This window comes from Choloepus didactylus, chromosome 22 (genome assembly GCF_015220235.1).
Source record: "Choloepus didactylus isolate mChoDid1 chromosome 22, mChoDid1.pri, whole genome shotgun sequence".
Taxonomy (NCBI): domain Eukaryota; kingdom Metazoa; phylum Chordata; class Mammalia; order Pilosa; family Megalonychidae; genus Choloepus; species Choloepus didactylus.
The window spans coordinates 5,527,363-5,551,283 of NC_051328.1; the positions used below are offsets into that span (position 1 = coordinate 5,527,363).

Sequence of the window (23,921 nt, forward strand, 5' to 3'; positions counted from 1 at the left end):
ACATCATTAAGAAAGTATTTGTAAATCATATATCTAATCAAAGACTTGTATCCAGTACACACACTAGACACAAGTATGTGTACTGGCAAAAAAGATGTGAATGGACAGTCCTCCAAAGAAGATACGCAAGCACATGTGAAGATGTCCAACATTATTAGTCACTAGTGAAATGCAAATCAAAACCACGGTAAGACACCACTGCATACCCAGGAGGGTAGCTATAATGAAAAAGACTGACAATAACAAGTGTTGATGAGGATGTGGAGAAACAGGAACCCTTGTACATTGTTGGTATGAATGTACAATGGTATTGCCACTGTGGGAAACAGTTTGGCAGGTTCTTAAAGTTAAGCATAAGTTTAACATATGACCCAGCAATTTCACTCCTGTCTATCCAACAGAAATTAAACTATGACCACACAAAGACTTGTAGGTAAATGTTCATAGGACCATTAGTCATAATAGCCAACAAGTCGAAACTACCCAAATGTCCACCAACTGAGGAATGGATAAACAAAATATGCTTACCCATATAGTGGAAAAGTACTACAAAATAAAAGGAATTAAGTACTTTTGCATGCTACAACACGGATGAACCTCAAAAACATCATGCTAAAGTGAAAGAAGCTCATCACTAAAGACCACATACTATATGATCCCATTTACATGAAATGTCCAGAGAACGCAAATTCATAGACAGAACGCAGATCAGTGGTTGCCTGGGGCAGGGGATAGGAATGGGGAGCGACTGCATATGGGCACAGGGGATCTTTTTGGAGTGATGGAAATATTCTAAAATTAACTGTGGTGAAGGTTCACACAATTCTGCACATTTACTAAAAATCTTTAAATTGTACACTTAAAATGAATGAACTTTATGGTATATAAAGTTGACCTGAATAAAATTTTTTTTAAAAATGTAGCAGACTTCTGGTTGCAACAGTGAGGCCCAACTTTACCAGTGAGGTGCTATGCCAGATAATTTCCATAAACTGAGCTAAATCTGCAACTCCTACTAGACTGCAACTAGGAACAGGGTCTCCCCACCAATCAGCCTATCACAGGAAATGGCAAGACCCTAGAAGTTAGTTCTAGCTCAGGATTCCAGTGCATTCTTGACACTAACTGAGGGCAGCATTAGAAAGCCAATGCTGAATTGCAGGGTGGACTCTTGTCTGCTCTCATTCCTCCATTTTGAGAGAGCCACAGTCAGGGGCTCTACCTTGCAAAATAGATCTTGGCCTCCACTCCCCATGGGACTGGGTCAAACATGAAATACAAAGAGAAACAAATAATAGTACATTTCAGTTTGGGGCTTTCAACATAACAAGTCTTACATGGGTAATACTGACCTTGACTGAATTTCCCCAGACACTGAACTCCCAAACAGGCAATGAGCAACTCGGCTCTACTTGTTCTAATGCCTCTTTCAGAATCAAGGCAAAGCATCTTGCTCACCCCTGTACCCCTAGGCTCAGACTCCTCCACTAAGACACCATAGTTGGTACTGAGATACAGGGTGAGAGAAGGTAAGAACACTGTCCTGCCCTCCTGGGGAAAAATTACTCACCAAACAGTAAGCAGTCAAAACAGTAAGTAAATAATCACAGAAGTAAAATTACAACTGTGGATAGGGGCAGGGAAGCAGAGAATGTGGGTAATGGTTCAACAGGAGGATCTTTGTCTGCTCTAAGCCTTCTACCCACGTTAACTCATTTAAGCATCATCAAAAGAGCCCATTAAGTGAGTTCTGTCATCATCCTTATTTTAGGAATAAGGAAACCGAGGCACAAAGAGGAAAAGTAACTTGCCCAGGGTCACACAGCTCGTCAATGGTCCGCCCACACTCACACCCCTAGGTCTGACTCCAGAGCCTGTAGCAACTGCCAATGTCTGCCTCAATAATAATGTAATAATGGAGGAAAGGATGAATAGAGGGAGCCAGGGCAGGTGAGCAAGAGGAGCTTCTCCCCAGGAGGTAAAGGGACAAAAAGCGAGGGAAGGCTCATTAGATGGCACTCTCTTGTCGGTGAGGACACGCCAAGGCGGGAACACGAGGGGACGGGCCGGGGTGAGCCGGGGGCTGACCAGAAGGCTGTAGAGGAAGCAGGACCGGGCCATAACCGGCTGCTGGGGCCTCCCAGCTGGGGAAACTGAGGCCGCCAAAAAGCAAGAAAACCCATGTTCTGAGCACGCGCCCCGCCCGCGAGGGTCCCAGCTTCCCCATCTCCCCACACCTGAAGACGTTAGGAGAATGGGGGCTTCCTGGAAGCCGGGAGGAGCCTGCCTCCAGCCCTTGGCGGGGACACTCACCTCGCCACCGGGCTACGCTGCCACCGCTTTCTCGTGCAGCCGACGCGCACGCTCCCTCCTCCAGCCTCTCTGCTCCCACCTTGCCTTGCGCCGGCGGCCCCGCCCCTGAGCAGGCCCCGCCCCTGAGCAAGCCCCGCCTCACTCCGCCCCGACAGCCCGCCTAGGCAGTATGAGCGACCCACCTCGCCCCCTGCCGGCGTGGAGGCACACCACCTCTTTTTCCTTTTTCTTTTTTCCTTTATCTCCTGTCATTTTTTTTTTCAAGCAAAAAATAATTTTAATGATAGGGAAAAGAAAAATTTGTGCAGTAAACACATGGCTTATTACATGGTTTACAGTGAATAGGATTACATAGTCTTTTTTTTTAATATTTTTATTGTGGTAACATATATTTCCCCTTTTAACCACTTCCAAATATACAAATCCGTGGTATTAATTACATTCACAATGTTGTGCTATCATCATCACCATCCATTACCAAAACTTTTCCATCAACCCAAACAAACTCACATTAACTACTCATTCTTCACCACCATTCCCAGCCCCTGGGAATCTACTTTCTGTCTCTATGAATTTGCATATTCTAGTTATTTCACATAAGTGAAATCATACAAAATGTGTCTTTTTGTGTCTGACTTATTTTACTCAACAAGATGTCATCAAGATTCATCCAAGTTATAGTATTCCTTTTTCTGGCTATGTAACATTCCTTTATATGCATGTCCCACATTTCGTTTATCCATTCATCTGTTGATCTGCCACTCTTTCCCCTTCCTTCTCTCACTCTCATTTCCTTTCGCATTGCACCTTTCAATCAATCATCCTTTCATTCATTGTTTTCATATACCCTTTCATACAACAAATAATTGCATGCCAGAAACTGATCGAAACATTGAAGATAATGCAAAGAGCAAGAAAGACAAAATTTCTGCACCAGTGTACATTCTAGTAGAGACAACAATAAGCCAACAGCTTGCAAACTTTTTTCACCACCACCCACAATTGCAATACATTTTACTCCCCAGTACACCCAGACACAGACCCACACAGACAAACACATATGTTTCACAAAACAATGTTTACCTGTAGACTATCAGATGTTTAAAAGACTATCCGAGAGGCGGGGCAAGATGGTGGCATAGAGAAGTGTGGAGTTTAGTTAGTCCTCTAGAGCAACTAGTAAATAGCCAGAAACAACCAGTAAATGAGAGGAGCTGACCACCAGAGACGAGACTGTGTTCAGGCCGAAGTTTATTTGCAGAGACAAAGAACTGCCCGGGGAAGTAAGCAAGATGGCGTCTGCAGGAACGTGGCAGGGAGAATGTGTTATATAGGCAGGTTCGCACCCGTCGGAACAGGGTGGAGGGAGGAGGAGAAGGAATAAAAGTTTGTAGCGATAAGCTTTCAGTTGAAGCCAGTAATCTCTTACTGCTGCAGGCTGGTTTCCGTCAAGGCCTCGGAGGCTGCCGTTATCTTTCTGCATTTCTTGAGGAGGCCGGACACAGACCCACTCAGGCAAACACGTATGTTTCACAAAACAACGTTTACCTTGTAGACTATCAGATCTTTAAAAGACTACGCGAGAGGCGGGCCAAGATGGTGGCATAGAGAGGTGTGGAGTTTAGTTAGTCCTCTAGAGCAACTAGTAAATAGCCAGGAACAACCAGTAAATAGTCTGGAACAATGGTTGGGGGACGTCCGTGACTGCTCACACATCATACCCCAGCAAGGACTGAGGGGAACAGCAGAGATCGCAGCATAAAGTAGATAAAAACAGCGGAGTGGCACCCCCTACCCCCAAGCACGGCGGGCCGAGCTGCAGAACTTCAGCTGTGTGAGAAAGCAGCAGTCCCTGTCGGAGCAGGGAGGGGTGGCTCAGCCAAGCTCCGATTGCGGTTTTAATTTAACAAATTCAGACAATTGAATTCAACATACAAGCACAGGTAGGCCTTGAGCAAACAGGAATCTGTGGTTCTTCCCGGAAGAGAGGAGGCAGGGCTGAAGAAAAAAAATAATAACTAAATAAAACAGGATTTTAGAAACGGCTGAGCTCAGAGTGCTGGAGAATGTCTGTGCCCCAAAAAAGGGGGCACAGAGAACTGGGTACAAACTCCGGTGGACTGGCCAAACTGAGGGGCTGGAGACTGGCGCTGAAAAGGGACTTTTACTCTTTTTTCGTTTTTTTTTCTCTTATTGTAAGCAGCTCATTAGAGAAAGCCTCGGGCATTTTCAATTGGCAGCAGCTGACCCAGGCAGGCCAAGTTAGACTTAAGGGAGACAGAGACAAAGGAGGAATTCAAATGTGGAAGAGAACTCCCTAGGGGATGTATCTTCCCCTTTCTTACATGACAACCCTTCCTCAGGGAACATTTGCACAGTGGGGTTTATGGTGTCAGTATTCACAATTTGCAGTGGATGGAGGTGAACTAAGGGTAGTACATCAAATGATGAATGGAATGGTGATCCGTGAATGGAGTATTGAACTGCTACAAGAAAGAGTGAAGTTGTGAGGTGAATGGACATTGAAGACAGTATGTTGAATGAAATAAACCAGAAATGAAAATAAAAATATTAAATGCCTCACCAATATGGTATATATATCATAATATGGTGTAAGCTCCAAGAATTGAGTCTGAGAGCTTAGGTTATCAGGGGAAAGCTTATTGTAAAGGTTCCTAGACTATAAGCTCTTACAGCGGTTACATCTATGCCTGAGCTGTAATGGTTATTTCTAAACTCTGAGATGCTGAGCTGTTTGTTTATAACCTGGTCGTCCCTGGAACTTTGGGTATCTGTGTGACACCTGAGACTCAGAGACAGTCTGGCAGCTATGAATGTCAGCATTATCCCATACAGCAAATGTTAAAGAATCTGAAAAAAGAGATCAGACTTCAATTAGAGATATGAATGAAATGGACTTGGTTAGGACTAAGGTAAATCATACTAAAGGGTAAAGGATGATATTGCCGGCATTTTTGAAGCTTCAGCTTCTGTGTGGGACCAAAGGAAGAGATGTTTATTAAGTGCAGGATCTATATTTTTTGTAACACATTATATAATTTGACTTCTATGGTCAGATTATTCAAACAACATAATTATATGGAGCATTGATTGGGTAGTGAGGTCTGGTTGGTTTGTGCAGGTTAGTGTGAAGCCCCAATAAATCCCAGAACAATTCTGGCAGAGAAGGAAGATGTCTTTGCAAAGCCCCTTGAGAGACTGTGGGAAAATGTGGAAAAATGAAATTTCCCCACTTGGGGAATTAATTATATTCTCACAGGCATTGGGGACTACCAAATTAGAAGGCTGAGCCCTCAACCTCGGGGCTTGCTCTTATGAAGATTGTTACTACAAGGGAGAGGCTAAGCCTACTTAAAATGGTGCCTAAGTGTCACCCCCAGAGAACCTCTTTTGTTGCTCATATGTGGCCTCGCTCTCTAAGCCAATTCTGCAGGTTAAACTCATGGCACTCCCCACTACATGGAACATGATTCTCAGGGATATGGAACTCCTTGGCAACATAAGTGTGCCAGTTTGAAAGTATTATGTCCCCCAAACACCATTATTTTTGATGTAGTCTTGTGCAGGCAGATGTGTCACTGTTGATTAGATTGTAATTCTTTGGGTGTTTCCATGGAGACGCGATCCACCCAACTGTGGGTGTCACACGCATGGAAAGAGGGAGTTTAACCCAGAGGTTGAGGGTGGGCATTCCACCTAGGCACCTAGGTGTTTAGCAAAGGTGTTGCCACCTCAGGCCTGAAAGAGGGTGGAGCACATTCCCAGGGGACTGGGGAGAGCCTGGCCACCACCCCACTGTTCTGAGGGGGTTGAGCGTGTGCCCTGGAGATGGAAGAGAATCCAGGTGCTGCCCCAATGTTTGAGGAGGGTGGGGCCAAGAAGATGGTCTCCCCAATGTGTGGACATGTTGGAGCACTCACCTCAGAGTTTGGAGAGGAAAGGCTGCCGCAAAGGCCCTTAAAAAGGGTTAGACTCCCACTCTCTGGAGCCCCAAGGATGCAACGTCATTCTGTAAATTACTCTCAGACTTCAAAATCTAATGGAGTTTGCCCTGTGGGTTTCAAGAATTGTTTTGGTCCCTTAAACCCTGTTTTCCTTTCAGTTTCTCCTTATGGCAATGGGAATGTTTATCCTATTGACTGTCCCTCCTTTGTATATTGGAAGCATATAACTTGTTCTAAGTTTCACAGGTCTACAGCTAAAGGAGAATTATGCCTTAGGGCCGACCACACCTGTAATTGATTTTGATTTGTACTTACCTATTGTTACCGAAATGATTTAAGTTTTTGTGATATTGCAATGGGATGAATGTATTTGTAGATGGAAAGATCATGTCATTTTGGGGTTCAAGGGATGGAATGTGCCAGTTTGAATGTATTATGTCCCCCAAAATGCCATTATCTTTTATGTAATCTTGTGCAGGCAGATGTATCAGTGTTGATTAGATTGTAATTCTTTGGGTGTTTCCATGGAGATGCGATCCACCCAACTGTGGGTGTGACTCTGATTGGATACTATCCATGGAGGTGTGGCCCCGCCCATTCAGCATGGGCCTTGTTTGGTTTACTGGAGCACTATATAAGCTCAGACAGAAGGAGCGGGCTTGCCACAGCCAAGACGGACACTTTGAAGAATGCACAGAAGCTGAGAGAGTAACTGCAGATGAGAGACAGTTTGAAGATGGCCGTTGAAAGCAGACTCTTGCCCTGGAGAAGTTAAGAGAGGACAAATGCCCCAAGAGCAACTGAGAGTGACATTTTGAAGAGGAGCTGTGGCCTAGAGAGGAACATCCTGGGAGAAAGCTATTTTGAAGCCAGAACTCTGGAGCAGTCACCAGCCATGTGCCTTTCCAGCTAACAGAGGTTTTCCAGACACCACTGGCCATCCTCCGGTGAAGGTACCCGATTGTTGATGACTTACCTTGGACACTTACCTTGGACATTGTAACTGTGTAACCAAATAAACCCCCTTTTATAAAAGCCAATCCATCTCTGGTGTTTTGCATCCCAGCAACATTAGAAAATTAGAACAGTAGGACATGACTTGTGCTGATGAACTTGGCTCTAGCATTGTGAGATTAAGAAAAACTTCTTGGACCAAAAGGGAAAGCTAAATGAAACAAAATAAAGTTTCAGTGGCTGAGAGATCTCAAATAGAGTCAAGAGGTCATTCTGGAGGTTTATTCTTATGCATTATATAGATATCCCTTTTTAGTTTTTAGTGTATTGGAATAGCTAGAAGGAAATACCTGAAACTGTTGAACTGCAACCCAGTAGCCTTGATTCTTTTTTTTTTAATTCAGTTTTATTGAGATATATTCACACACCATGCAGTCACACAAAGTGTACATTCAGTTGTTCACAGTACCATTATATAGTTGTGTGTTCATCACCAAAATTAATTTTTGAACATTTTCATTACCACACACACAAAAATAATAAGAATCAAAATTAAAGTGAAAGAGAACAATTAAAGTAAAAAAGAACACTGGGTGCCTTTTTTTTTTTTCTGCCATTTTTCTATTCATCCATCCATACACTGGACAAAGGGGAGTGTGGTCCATATGGCTTTCCCAATCACATTGTCTCCCCTCATAGGCTACATTGTCACACAGTCATCTTCAAAATTCAAGGGTTCTGGGTTATAGTTTGTTAGTTTCAGGTATTTACTGCTAGTTATTCCAATTCATTAGAACCTAAAAAGGGTTGTCTATATTGTGCGTAAGAGTGCCCACCAGAGTGACTTCTCGGCTCCTTTTGGAATCTCTCAGCCACTGAAGCTTATTTCATTTCCTTTCACATCCCCCTTTTGGTCAAGAAGATGTTCTCCATCCCACGATGCTGGGTCTAGATTCCTTCCCAGGAGTCATATTCCATGTTGCCAGGGAGATTTACTCCCCTGGGTGTCAGATCCCATGTAGGGGGGAGGGCAGTAATTTCATCTGCCAAGTTGGCTTAGCTAGAGAGAGAGGGTCACATCTGAGCAACAAAGAGGCATTCAGGAGGAGAAACTTAGGCACAATTATAAGCAGGCCTAGCCTCTCCTTTGCAGCAACAGTCTTGCTAAGGGCAAGTCCCGTGGTAGAGGGCCGAGCCCATCAAACCACCAGTCCCCTATGTCTGTGAGCATATCAGCAACCATCGAGGTGTGGGGAAGCCCAACAGCCCTGCATTGAAGATGATTGTATAACTATATGGCTTACACTGGGGGACTGTGTGACTGTGTGAATATGAAAACTTGTGTCTCCCACTCCCTTTTTACAGTATATGGACAGATGAATAGAAAAATGAGAACAGAAAGTAAATAGATAATAGGGAGGGAGTGGGGGATGGGATGTTTTGGGTGTTCTTTTACACTTTAACTTTTATTCTTATTCTTTTTTGCATATGGTAATGAAAATGTTCAAAAATTGAATGTGGTGATGAATGTACAGCTACATAATGGTGCTGTGAACAACTGATTGTACACCATGGATGACTGTATGGTATGTGAATATATCTCAATAATATGGAATTTAAAAAAAAAAGACTATCAGAAAACCTGTGATCAAGCAAAAATAACTTTATTAGACTTGCTGCAGTAATGGAGAATACCACCTTGACAGTCTTAATCTCTTGGAAGGGGGAAGCAAGGAAAGGAAGGGTTGGCATCTGGTCTCAAGTGTTTTAAAGCAGGTTTTTTAAAACAGGGAATTGATTGGGAATGGCAGATTTCATGACATAATGTTGTAGAATTGGTGAACACAAGAAGGCAAGTGTATTAAAGCAAGTGAAACTGTTAAGCAAGCTGTTTTCCCAGATGAGCAATCTATTATCCTGATGGGAAAGCCCACCCCACAAACTGTCCAGATAAATTAGTTTAAAAGAATTTCCTAAAGTAAATAGTTATTTATTAGTTTACAGCCTTATCTTCCTAAGTATACCATTGTTTTGTTCTATTCTACAGGTCAAAGCAACCAGAAAGCTCACCCAGATTCAAGGAAGGAAGCCATAGTCCCCACCTCTTAATGTAAGGAATGTCAAAGAATTTGTTGCTATCTTAAATCCTTCACAATGAGGTTATTTGGAAAATGAGGAGTTCCTTCTTCTGAGCAAAAGTATGAAGGATCAAGGAGAGGCAGGCAGCATTGATTGGTCAGGCATCACCAGTTAAATTTTCCTTCTAGCACAGAAATTTAAATGCAACTTCTCTTGCAAATGCTAGTGTCAACCTTAGGTCTAGGTAGGGTCTAGTGTCCCTAAATACTTCCTCCTTTTCTAGGATCACACCATAAGGTGTATTAGGCTGGTGTACATGTATAATTATATCAACTTTCAAAGAAGTTATTAAGTCTTTTCTCCCCCATGCTCTTGTTGCTGAGAAGGTGTTCTAATTGTTCTGACTATGGAATGGGGAATAATGGAAGGTGACTAGCCCACAAAAGGAAACAGAAACATACATAGCAATTGGATTTTTTCCTGAGGACTGGATAATGAATGAATCATTTGTAACCAGTTATTAATATCATACTCATAAATAGGCAACAAAAATCAGAAACTTGGAAAAAAGATAAGCATGAATGAAATTTGTTCCCTCTTTACCTTACGGTAAATGGGCAGAGCACAAAGAACAGAATGAACTACAGTAAGCCAGAACCTTGAGTGAAAGCTGTCTACCATGCATGTCATCTACTTAATCGGATGGTCTTGGGGTAGCTGTCTTTCTTCCCATATTATTTGCTTCTAGAAGAATTTGAGAATCCTCATTTGCAGTCCAATTGTCAGAGGATGAAACCCTGCATCTTTCCAGCTGAAAGACATGAATCCCGGGATTCCTACTCTGTGCTTAATTCCTGTGCTAATGGTCAGAATTATCTCATGAGAGAAGATGGCATAGACCCATTCCTCCCTGCTCCTCACCTGTAAGCACAAATACAATCCCTGGAAATTAGGCAAGAAGCAACAGAAGGAGAATTCTGAAAGGTGGTAAGAAGAAGGCAGACTGGTTGGGGATCCCAGGATTGGAGGCAGAATGTAAAAGGATGGTGTCTTATGTCTCCCTACCCCACAGAAAAAGGCAACTCAGACCTAGCATTTCCCAACATACAACATACCTATAGAAGCCAGACCAGATACGTTAAATTCTTTTCCCAGACTGAATGGGAATACCTTTGACAACATCAGGTGAGCCCAACACCAAACAGCAAGGAGAATCCATCAGGATCCCACCAACAATAAACAGGTGGGGTAAGCATTCTATTTCCCCACCAGGCCTGAGACTCCTCTCCCCTGCCAAGAGATACCAAAGAAATCAGGCAGAACCAGCAAAAGGGGTCCAGCCACATCAAGCAGCCTCATCCAGGAATTTTCTTTATCCCCATTTAATTGAGACTTCCTTCTCCCATTGGGAGACATCTAGGCAGTGGATGGAACCAGGAGGAGGCCACATCAAATGGCTCAGCACAGGAAGCCTCTTTGACCCTATGGTCCTAAGACTCCACTCTCCCAGAGACACTGGGCAGGAGAGGGGAACAGAGAAGAGGGACCCAGCCACAAATGCCCTGGCTCTGAAAGTCTCTTTGACCTTATGGGCCTGATACTTTTCTCCCCCAACCAGAGACATTAAGGCAGCTGAGGGGCACTGTTAGGGGGATCCCACCACAATAAGCACCCAGCTCAAGAAGCTCCCTGCTCCCCACAGGCAGGGACACCCCACTGAGTGCCTCCTCATCTCTATGGGCCTGAGATTCCCCTCTTCCATCCCCTCAGAAAACACTAGTACCAACCAATGGGAGCCCCTGAGGCACAGATGAATCAAGCACTGCAAGGCACTGAAAATTTAGCTGTCATTGGAACCCCAGCCCATAAAACTAGACCAGGTCCTGAATGCCAAACCTAAAAAGAGTGACTGCCTGCTAAAATGAAATAATTAAATAAGACCCAGAGTGTCCTACCATAATATCTAGTTTACTATAAAAAAAAATAAAATTACCTATTGTTCTAGTTTGCTAATGCTGGAATGCAAAACACCAGAAATGGATTGGCTTTTATAAAAGGGGGTTTATTTGGTTACACAGTTACATTCTTAAGGCCATAACGTGTCCAAGGTAATGCATCAACAATCAGGTACCTTCACTGGAGGATGGCTGATGGCATCCGGAAAACCTCTGTTAGCTGGGAAGGCACGTGGCTGGTATCTGCTCCAAGTTCTGGTTTCAAAATGACTTTCTGCCAGGACATTCCTCTCTAGGCTGCAGTACCTCAAAAATGTCACTCTTAGTTGCTCTTGGGGCATTTGTCCTCTCTTAGCTTCTCTGGCGCAAAAGTCTGCTTTCAAAGGCCATCTCCAAAATGTCTTTGTAAGCTGAAGCTCCTCTCTCAGTTCCAGTGTGTTCTTCAAAGTGTCCCTCTTGGCTGTAGCTCCTCTTCAAAAGGTCATTCTCAGCAGCACCGATTTCCTTCTGTTTGTCGGCTCATTTATATGGCTCTGCTGATCAAGGCCCACCCTGAATGGGTGGGGCCACACCTCCATGGAAATTATCTCATCAGAGTTATCACCTACATTTGGGTCGGGCACATTTCCATGCAAACAACCTAATCCAACTTAATGCCCACTAATATATCTGCCCCACAAGATTGCATCAAAGAATATGACTTTTTCTGGGGTACATAACACATTCAAACCAGCACATCTATCATACCAAGAACCAAGAAAATCATAATTTAAACAAGAAAAGACAAGCAACTGAAACCGTCACTGAAATGAATCAAATGTTGGGATTATCTGAAAAGGATTTTTACAATGCCATCATAAAAATACTTGAACAATTAAAAACTATCTTCAAACAAATGAAAAAGTAGAAAATCTCAGCAAAGAAATCAAAGTTTTAAAAAGTGGAAATTATGAAACTGAAAGATACACTATCTGAAATTTTAAAAATTCACTGGAAATAGGCTAGTAATAGAGGGGGATGACAGAGGGTAGAATCAATGACAGCCGACTGGAATTTGCCCAATCCGAACAACAGAAAGAAAACAGACTGGAGAAACACAATGAACAGAGGGACCTGGAACAATAACAAAAAGATTCAACATTTGTATCATCAGAGTCCCAAAAAGAGAGGAGAATGAAAGTTGGACCAAAAGAGTATTTGAATAAATGAAAACCATTTGACAACAGAGGGGAGGGCGGAGAGGGGAAGGGAGGGGAGGGAAAGGGGGGGGGTGAACTCTAAGATAAACCTAGATAAACCCTAAGATAAATATCATGGAAATCTTTGTTCTGGGCGATTTAGTAAGAATAAGACAATGTCAAAATGAGCTATGTCCTGATCATGAATAGGGGATTCTTCAGGCATTTCAGAGAACAGGCCATTCAGAGAGCATTTAACCTGGCAAATTCCATCTGCACAATAGGTTCCTCATCATTATGTTAGTGAGACTCATGTCACAAAGGAGGATATTTTCTTATTAAAGGTCTGAGGTTGTGATTAAGGGCTGGGACATGTGGCGTGTCTAAGGTTCATATAGATAGCCACCATCTTCATTGTTCATTGTCTCTGAGGAAGGGGCTGTTTAACAGTGATAGGGTTTAAGATGGATATTGTAACCCCCAAAACCACTGAACTGGGACATAACAGTCTCTTCAACAAATGGGTTGGGAGAACTGGATGTCCATATGCAAAAGAATGAAAGAGGACCCCTACCTCACACCCTTCACAAAAACTATCTCAAAGTGGAGTAAAGAACTCAATATAAGAGACAACACCATAAAACTCCTAGAAGATAATGTACGGAATCATCTGCAAGACCTTGTATTAGGAGGTCGCTTCTTACACCTTCCACACAAAGCACAAGCAACAAAAGAAAAAATAGATAAATGGGAACTCCTCAGAATTAAAAGCTTCTGTACCTCAAAGGAATTTGTCAAAAAAAAGTGAAGAAGCAGCCAACACAATGGGAAAAAATATTTGGAAACCATGCATCTGACAAAAGACTGATATCTTGCATATATAAAGAAATCCTACAACTCAATGACAATAGTACAAACAGCCCAATTGTGAAATGGGCAAAAGATATGGAAAGACATTTCACTGAAGAGGAAATACACATGGCTAAAAAATACAAGAAAAAATGTTCATCTTCACTAGCTATTAGGGAAATGCAAATTAAGATCACAATGAGTTATCATCTCACACCAATTAGAATGGCTGCCATTAAACAAACAGAAAACTCAGATGCAGGAGAGGATGTGGAGAAATTGGAACTCTTATTCATTGCTGGTGGGACTGTATAATGGTACAGCCACTTTGGTGGTTCCTTAGAAAACTAGATATCGAGTTACCCTTCGATCCAGCAATTTCACTTCTTGGTATAAACTCAGAAGATCTGAAAGCAGTGACACAAACAGATATTTGCACACTGATGTTCACAGCAGCATTATTCACAATTGCCAAGAAATAGAAACAATCCAAATGTCCTTCAACAGATGAGTGGATAAACAAATGTGGTATATACACACAATGGAATACTACACAGCAGTAAGAAGTAACGAGGTTGTGAAACATATGACAACATGGATGAACCTTGAAGACATAATGCTCAGTGAAATAAGCCAGACACAAAAAGAGAGATATTGTATGTTACCACTAATGTGAACTCTGTGAAAAATGCTAAATAAATATTTTATATTGTAAAATGTAGGGGACCTAGAGATAGACAGCAACTAGTGAAGGGGGAAAGATAATCTAATAAGAACAGATCATCTGTTGAGGGTAATGTCAATGTTATGGGAATGCTCAGGAATGATTATGGTTTCCAAATTTTCTTGGGTATGGTAGGATCATCTTGAAAACAATGTAGTTATTTTAGGTTATTTCATTTTCTTATCCCTTTGTTTGGTTATGGTTTGTTAGTTTTCTTGGGGTACGGTAGGAACATTTGGAAGCAAAGTAGTTATTTTAGGTTGTTTTTCTTATTCCTTTGCTTTGTTTTGTTTGAAATGTATTTTTCATTGTTGTTTGTTTTTAAATTTTTCGATAAATTAAAGTTTAAAAAAAAGGTCTGAGGTTGTGATTAAGGGCTGGGACATGGGGAGTGTGTGAAGGTTAATAGCGATAACCACCAACTCTGTTGTTCATTGTCTTTGAGGAAGGGGCTGTTAAGCAGTTATAGGAGGAGCTGGAGGAAGGTGCAGAAGTGTTGGATTTCCTCACCTGGACTGGTGTTGATGTGGTCACAAACATTGGGACTGGTGGTTTGATATGCCAAGCCCTCGGTCGTGGGACTTGCCCTTATGAAGCTCCTTACTGCAAAGAAGAGGCTAAACTTGCATATAATTGTACCTAAGAGTCTCCCCCTGAGTACCTATTTGTTGCTCAGATGTGGTCCTCTCTCTCTCTAACTGAGCCACCTCAGCAGGTGAACTCACTGCCCTCCCCCATGTGGGACCCAACTCTTAGAGGCGTAAATCTCCCTGGCAACCCAGGATATGACTCCCGGGGATGAATCTGGACCCAGCATTGTGGGATTGAGAATATCTTCTTGACCACAAGGGGGATGCAAAATGAGATGAAATAGTTTCAGTGGCTGAGAGATTTCAAATGGAGTCGAGAGGTCACTCTGGTGGACATTCTTATGCACTACATAGTTAACACCTCTTAGGTTTTAATGTATTGGAATAGCTAGAAGTAAATACCTGAAACTACTAAACTCCAACCCAGTAGTCTGGACTCCTGAAGACAATTATATAACAATGTAGATTACAAGGGGTGACAGTGTGATTGTGAAAACCTTGTGGATCACACTCCCTTTATCTAGTGTATGGATGGATGAGTAGAAAAATGGGGATAAAAACTAAATGACAAATAGGGTGGGATGGGGGGGATGGTTTGGGTGTTCTTTCTTTAATTTTTTTTTTTTTTTTTTACTCTTATTCTGATTCTTTCTGATGTAAGGAAAATGTTCAGAAATAGATTGTGGTGATGAATGCATAACTATATGATCGTACTGTGAACAGTTGATTGTATACCATGGATGATTCTATGGTATGTGAATATATTTCAATAAAACGGAATTAAAAAACAAACAAAAAAAAACACTGTTCTATAACAATGAGTCAAAAGTATAAATAAATTTGTTTTACTTTAAAAAAAAAACAGTGATAGGGTTTAAGATTGATATTGTAGTGACATAATAATCAAATTTTTGCAAGATTCTCCTTTAATATTTAGAGAAATCTAAGGGTAAAATGGGAAAATGGGAGGATGCCTCTCTTTTGTAGCTATTTTATTGATCATCCACTTTATTTTTTCCTTTAGTTCCCTAACTAGCTCAGGACAGCTGTTTATCCAATCTCCTTTTGACTTTTGACTTTACAGGTGTCTACAGGTGTCTCTATCAAAAGGACCCTATTCTGGTGCTAAAAGTCTGGGGTGAAAGTATCCAGTTGTTTTCTCTATACAGCCATCAGTTTCTTTGGGGTTTTATTCTGCTTTTATTACAAAATGTTTTTCAAGGAGTTGGAGATCTGGCAATGGGGCTAATTCCCATGCCAGTTTTTTTTGTTTGTTTGCCTATTAAGTACCCTATTTCTGGCTTAAGGCCATTCACAAAAAGTGAAAAAAAAGTTGGATAGCAGGTCCTTCAGGATCTACTCCTGAATTCTATTTAAACTGTTAAAGAATCTATCCCTGAGGTCTCCAGTGGATTCACCTTTGTACTTGCATGGCAGGATAAGAATCCAAGCTGTATTCATAGGAAATAGCCTCTAGAACATCTTGCCCAACATCTACAGCCTTACTAAATCCCCTACTCCCCATGCAAACTGGGATCTCTCACATTATCTTCAGGGTCTTCCCACTCTAACTTTTCTATCCACTTTTTTGGCAGCTGAGATTCTGACTAACATATGAACCAGTTGATATAGACCCAGAAGCCCTGGATTATACACTCCTAGAACTATTACAAATTCATCTGTAAACTTTCATCTAATTTGTCCCAGTCTCAGAAAGCCTTTAACAATGGCTCTCTGCTCAGACCAATTAACTTTCTCTGCTCCAAAGAGTTTTAACTTTAAGAGGCAAAACCGACCTTTGGAGAGGTTCCTGGCCAGCAAGGGAAGCACGTCTGAAAGAAGAGTAAGGGCAGGGAAAATGGAGGAGCACGGAAAAGGAAGAGAAGTAGTGTGATCAAGGCCTTTAGGTTCAAGATGTCATTGTGGGGCAGGGGAGATCTAAAAGAGGACTGGATTTAAGATTTTCACAGTTTTCATTTGCCTTGACAAAGGAATCTTGTAAGGAAGTGATTCTGGAATCTAAATTTCTTTTGGAAGCTTCCTCATAACAATGAAAAAAAAATGAGGACCACTGGATATTGGAATTTTGTTCCCTTTTTCTTCTAAATTCCCCAAAGTGGATGAAATAATTCTAAACGGCCACTGAAATTCTAAAGTATCCAGAGAGAAATTATGCTACGTAGAAAGTTAAGCACAAAAAGTAGTCATATTGTAAATATACGTACGAAGTAGGAGAACAATCTTAGATTGGGACAAGACTTCCCTGGAACAAATAATTAAGCTATGGTGATGGTGACACAAATGGCCTCAGTTCTCAGTCCTGATATTTGCAGGCAGTCTCAGCTCTTAAACTTACCATATGCAATTCACTCCAATATTTCTATTTTATCTTTTTGTTTTTAAATTTCTATTCAAAACTTTTGAATACTAGTCCAAATCCACTACATTGTATAACCCACTAATGGATCATAACCAGAAGTTAGAACACATCAATAAACTAGATAATTTCAGATGTATTAGTGTTCTGAAAAAAATAAAAAAAGAAAAAGGATAATGTGATAGAGTATGTCATGCTTTAATGGTGTGTCCCATCACCTCCCACCCCCCAAAGATATGTTCATCCTGCACCTGTGAATATGACATTATTTGGAAAAAGGGTCTTTGTGGATGTTATTAAGTTAAGAATCTGGAGATGAAATCATCCTGGACTATCCAAGTGGGCCCTAAAGCCGATGACAAGTGTTCTTGGAAGAGAAGAGGAGAGGAGAGGAGAGGAGAGAAGACACACAGAGGAGAAAGTGATATGAAGACAGAGATAGAAATTGGAGTGATGTGCCCACAAGCCAAAGAATGCTGAGGAATGCCAGCAGCCACAGAAGCTAGGAGAGAGGCACAGAATGGATTCTCCCTCAGAGCCTTTAGAAAGCACTAACGCTGCTCACACAGCGATTTCAGACTTCTGGCTTCCAGAACTGTGAGTATAAACTTTTGTTGTCTCAGGCCATCCAGTTTGTGGTACTTTATTATGGCAGCCCCGGGAAACAAATATGGAGCAAAACTGGAAGATGGAGCTATTTTAGATGGATGGTCAGGAAGCCCTTCCTAAGGAGGTAACATTTGAGCTAAGTTTTAGATAAGAAGTTGCCAGCCTTGTGAACAACTGGGGGAAGGAGATCCAGGCAGAGTGGACAGCAAATGCAAGGGCTGTGAGACTGACAGGCTTGATACATGCAGCAGGAGACCCAGTGCACCTGTAGGACGGAGATGAGCCCACATTTCCTATGGAGATAACTCTTGCCATGAAAAAGAGCAGGATGCTATGGAAGAGCATTAAACAGGAGAATCTGACCTAATTTGGGGAGGGGTGTGTAAAGATGTATAAAAGAGAAATTAAGCAAAGGATGTTGTGGAGGAGAAGTGAATTCCAGGCTGCTGAGGACCATGCATAAAAGCTCTGAGCAGAAAAAAAAAGCAAAATTTTGGAAGAGCACGTATTTAAAGAGACTTCCCCAGGCCAGGCTCAAATATTCCCAAACTCCCTCCCCATATACTGTTGGGGTCTGCATTGGTGCAACCTCTTACGTTCATCCCCTTGAACTAACAATCACATTCATCTGCAACTAGAATTTATTCTACGTTATATTAAAGCCATTTTTAAAAGCTATAACCACCATTAAAGGGCTATGCTCTATTTCCTTTTTAAGATACAGCCCATTTTTACCCCTAACATCCCTCATTTGACTTTGTTCTTTCCTTACTAAGAGGGAAATCCCTTTCTCCCTTCCCTCCTTCCTTTAACAAACATTTATTGCAGATCTCTTATGTGCTAAGCAATGTACCAGGCACCTTGATGAACCAAACAGCCAAGGTCCCTCGGAAGTTTGCAGCTATTGGAGGAGCCAGACATTAAAGATAAACACAGATGAGTCCATAGATTGCCAATGGCCATAGACGGTGGAAGGGAAAAGAATAGATGCTCTCTCTGGCTACAAAAGAGCATAACTGGATGATTTTGAACAGGGTGTTGAGAAAAGTCCTCTGGGATGTAGAAGCATTTGAGCTAGGTATTGGCCAGGCAGAGGGTGGCGGGGTGAAGAACTGGGAAGTCTTCCCACTAGAGGGGAAACACTAAATAGTTATTGCAACTTGCCAGGGGTGAGCAAGAGGAACAGCCCATGAAGCTGGGTGTGGGGGCTAGTTTTAAGAGATAAAATTGAAGAAGCAGTCAGGGGCCAGGTTGTGTACATACAGGTAAGGAATTTGGGCAATGTAACACCATTATCAAATTATAATCAAGGAAAGGAACAAGTCCAGTTTACATTTTTTAAAGCTCTCTTTTAAATCTACAATAAGGAGAAAATCATTATTGAAGGACCTAAAAGATCTAAATGAATGGAGAGTTATCTGATGTTAGTGATGGACTGGTCAAATATTATAAAGATGTCAACTTTCCCCAAAACGACTTCTATAGTCAATGACGTTCCAATCAAAGTCTCAACAGGATATTTCACAAAATTTGTCCAGCTATGTCTAAAGTAGATACGGAAGAGCAGGGGGCCAAGAATACTTAAGACACTCCTTAATTACAACAGTGTGATATAGGACAGGAAACCACACATCGACCAAGGAAACAGATTTGATATTACAGCCCTGCCCTAGCTTATTAGTGGGAGGGAATGGGCTCTTTTAGTAAATGGTCCCGGGACAACTGGTAATCCAGATGGAAATTGCATCAGTTCCTGGTGGTTAAAGATCTAAATGTGAAAGACTAAACTTTAGAAGACAATTTTGGAGAATATATTTAATGACCAGAGAATAGGGAAGAAATTTTTAAACACGATCCAAAAAGTAATAACTATATATATAGAAAGAAGTTACTGATAAATTTGACTAAGTTAAAACTGAGGACTTCTGATCATTATCTTTTGCTGGTAAAGGAAGTAAAAAGTCACAACATAAATATAAAATGGGCAAAAGACATGGACAGGCATATTATTAATGAGATACCATTTTATACCCAGTAGATTGGCAAAAATTAAGAAGTCTCACACCACCAAGTGAGGATTGGAGCAAATATGAATCCTTATACCAGGCTGGGTGAGGGCCCATCTGACAAGGTTGAAGATGTTCCTACCCCATGATAGAATTATCCCACTCCTTGGTATATCCCCAGACCACACAACAGAGTTTTTCACACTGTGGAGTGTGAGCCACAGGTGAATAATGAAATCATTCTGTGGATCTGGATCAATCTCTTTTTTAAAAAATGAAATAGAATAGAATAGAAAATACCAAGGTACATCCCCAACAACCGAGATAAGTATATGTGCCTCTGTGTCACGACATAAAACACACTTCTTACAGAGAATAGAAGGGGTAAAAGAGTGAAAGCCTCTGCCTTGGAGAAAACCCTGTACAAATACAGGAGACATGAATAAGTATCATTGATAATAGAAATAAAGGGGGGAAGGGAGGAGAAAATAGAAAAAGTAATCCAAATGTCAACAAAATGTATAAATAAATAATGGAATATTATACAATGGACTGCTATATAGAGGTGAAAATGACTGCCTACAGTGACACACATCAAGTAGATGAACCTTAGAATTAGTAATGATGAATCTTTTCTTTAAAAAAAGCAACTCTCGGAGGAATATTCACAAGATACTATTTTTGTAAAATTTACAAACTTGACAGACCAATTGTTTAGGGATACACACATACGTGGCGAAACTATGAAGAAAAGCAAGAGAATGATTTAAAAAGAATGAATTCCCAGTCTGGGGCAGAGTGTCTCGGGGTTGAGACGGGCAATCGGCCGGCAAAGGGTTCGCGAGGCTTGCATTTCCCAGGCTGGGGAGCGGGCTCCCGGGGGACATTTTACTCTCAGTCTTCCTAACCTTCACGTGCGGAACTTCTATTCTTTGCTCGTATTTTGTCATTTTACAAGGGGAAGGTGCCCTCTCGGGATGCACCCTGGAGAATGGCCTCGGTTGGATATTCCAGAGCGGAGGAGCGCGGGGGAAGCGGGCGTGAGGCCGGGACTTGGTGGCAGCTGCGGCGGCCGCATTGGAGATGTCTGAGCGGCCGGGTGGACTTGCAGAGGGTTGCATTCGCTGATGGCCGGGATGTGAGGACATGAGGCAAACGGAAGGGCATGAATAACTTCTAGATTTGGGGACTTAAACAATCGGGTGCATGGCAATAAAAATACTCATCATAGTAGCTACTACTTGTGTAGCACTTGCATGCATGGGCCGGAACCCTCCCGCCGAGACCGTGGCCGCCTCTCTCCTTCCGGTTTTACAGGTGAGCACCTGAAGCGCAGCGGATCGGGGAACTTACCTGAGGTCCCGCAGCTCGTAAGCGGCCCAGTGTTGATCGGCTGCAGAGACTCTGCCAACTGGAGACCAAACTCGGCCCGCTGCAAATGGCGAAGTCCACGGAAGGATACGTGAGGGAAGCGGGATCCTTCTCAGGGTCCTTGAGCCCGGGCCGCGGGTCTTCAGGGACTTCCTGTCCCCACCTCCCCTAACTGTGAGGTCTCGGCCCTGGGCCCCGCCCGCATGCCCCTCTTTTGTAAAGCCAGGTTGCGGATCAGGCCACGCGCCACACTGCTGTCCCCTCCCACTTCGCGCCACTCCCGTTGGCGCCACATCGCCGTTCCCTCCCTCCCCCACCTCTCCTGTTTAAATCTGCAAACCAGGCATGGCCAAGTCAGGAGGCTAAACCATGTGTAATCCGCTATTGGCCAAAGCTCACGTACCTCACATTTCCAAGACCCTGTGTACCCTCCTAATTGGCAGAAAGCCCTGTAAAGAAAGGAATGCACCACCCGACGCCGCAGTGTTCCCCTCCGCGCTGTCTTTCTCCGCCTGCAGGGGCCGCCCTGCGGCTCCTCTCAGCTTCTGTTCTCGCCTTTCTTACCAGAATACCTTCCACTTACCTCCCCAGGAGGGCGTGCGTGCCGAAGAGAGGTAAGGAACAGCAGTGTTATGTAAGAAAGTCCCGGAACACTCCTAGCCCAGACTGCCCCCTCTCCGGTATCTCCCAGGACCTCGGACTCGGCTTCATTCTCTTAGCAAACGTCTGGAGCGCTTGGGTGTGCCAGGCATAGTTCTAGGAACCCAGAGAAATAAAGCGGATCTCTGCCTTAATGCAAAATGCCATGAAATCAGATACTGGCAGGGGCCAGGAAGAAAACAGGCCCGTTTAATCATCACAACTAATTTGAAGCATTTTTGAGTGGGCCCAGCAGCGGGCCCAGGGCTTGGCCAGGAGGGTATCACTGAGTCCCCACCACGGTCCTTTCAGGAAAGCACCTGTCCCCATTTTATAGGAAGGAAGAGTGAGGCACAGAGAGATTCCAGTTCCGCAGTGAGCAAGTGGGAGGGGCAGGTGGTGGTGAAAGAACTGTCTCGGCTGGAATGAGCGGACACCTCTCTGAGGAGACATGGAGCTGGGGCTTAACATATGAGAGGGAAGAGCAAGTGAAGGCAAGGCTCCTTCGAGGAAGGGGAGAAGGTCCACAGAGCTGGAGCCCAGAGAGCGGTGGGAGGAGGGGTCGTGTGAAAAGCAGCTGCAGAGGCAGGAGGCTCAGATCCTGCAGGCCTTGAGTAGGGGGACCACCTGTTCTGGTTTGCCCAGGACTGGGAATGGTTGTCAGGACACGTTGGTCATCTTACTAGGTCAGATAGTATTCAGATTGTATTCCAAGTGCAGAGGAACGGAATGGGGAGGTTTTACTCAAGGGAGGGGCAGAATCCTTCTGACTCTACTATACGGAGGAAGAATTGTATGGGGACAGGAGGCAAAGCAGGAAAAGGAGTTAAGATGCTACTGTAATCATACAGGCATGGCCAAAGTGACCTGGACTTGGGTGGCAGTGATGGAGGTAAGAAGAGAGTAGATCTGGGATGCATTTTGGAAGTAAGGGGGCAGACTTGATGGCTTGGATAAAGGGGTTGGGAGTACAGAGGAATCAAGGATAACACCCAGGTTCTTGGCTGAGCAACGGATGGATGCTGGGCCTTTTACTAAAACAGTGAAGATGGGTAAAAAGCAGGTTTAGGGGTGGAGGGGTGGGGAGGGGAGAATCAACATAAGCGCCAGGCCTCTGAGAAGTCTCTCCTGCCCTGCCCCCCAACATCTAAGGAGGAAGGCTCCTGGGGACAAGAACTCCCAGTTCCCTACCTCTGGGATCCTGTCCTCCTTCCCATCCCCTCTTTGAGGACCACCCTTAATCCTACTTTACAAAAGAAAGGCCCACCTGTCCCCACCTGAATTACAATGGTGCACTGCCCCGATTGGCCTAATGCAGGAATGATAAGAACACCTTATTTGAAATAAGGACACAAAGCCTCCTTAAATCAAAGTATGTTAAATCCATCCTATATTCTTGACTTTCTTGCCTTGTTCAGATTTCTGAGAGTGAGGCACTGCTTTGGATACAAGGTATTTTGGCCCAGGTTGATTTTCCCAGAAATTTGCATTAAAAAATGAATTAAAGTTTCCAACAGGAATGAAGTCTGATTTCACTGGTTGGTTTGATGATAAGGAATGGCTTTCCCAATGATGGTAAACGGTGAAGAGTGTCTGTAAATTAAATGAGGTAAATCAGCTCCTTCGAGCTTTGGATGAAAATATATTTAAGGCATGTGATAAGATGAAAATGTTTTTATTTTTCAAAAAATATATTAGCAAAGATAAATTTAAATTACTAACATTACAATTTTGCCAAATGTTTCTGAATGTATTAAGTTAAAGAAGTTGCCTCTAAATGAAGGAGAAACAGGTAAAATTAATTCTGATTTGATGTCTTGGTAAAAACTTTTGGGTATATTTCCAGAAACAGAATAAGTGAGAGCGTCCAGTGACTGCAAAAGAAATCCCTTTGCAAGACAGGAGCTTTCCACATACTCAAGGAAGACCTAATATAGCTCTCTGTTGGCTGAGAGAGCAATAAAAATATTTTTTGATAATAGGTTATGTGATTTTTGATAAATGGCTCAAAAGGACTTTAAAGAACTAAGTAACATTGTTTGGGAGCCCCAGACCCAGGGCCTTTGCCCAAGGGCCTTGAAGACTGTACACAGCAACTTGTGTGACCTCGGTCAGTTAAGGTTTGCCTATTCTTGTAAAATCAGGAAATGTAATCTATAACTACCTTCTCCCTGAGACTCCCTGAGATACTGTTATCTACAAGATAATCTATAATCCTCCCCTCCTCTCTGTTGATTACAATCAGTCCCTCCCTATGTTGCAAGACACCCCCCCCCATTCCTGCCTTCTGCTTTCATACCCCTTGGAATGTC

The 23,921-nt window shown here is 42.8% G+C and overlaps 1 protein-coding gene across 1 annotated transcript in view; it reads right to left on the reverse strand.

Annotated features, from left to right (window-relative positions):
- LOC119518903 (nuclear receptor coactivator 5-like) overlaps positions 1-21,582 on the reverse strand; it is a 73,715-nt gene extending 52,133 nt beyond the window's left edge. The window contains exons 1-2 of the mRNA XM_037816335.1: positions 21,554-21,582; positions 20,953-21,031 (exon numbers count right to left, since the gene is read on the reverse strand). The gene's annotated coding sequence lies outside the window, so the exon portion shown is untranslated. The remainder of the gene's footprint in view (positions 1-20,952; positions 21,032-21,553) is intronic.
- Positions 21,583-23,921: the final 2,339 nt, after the last annotated feature.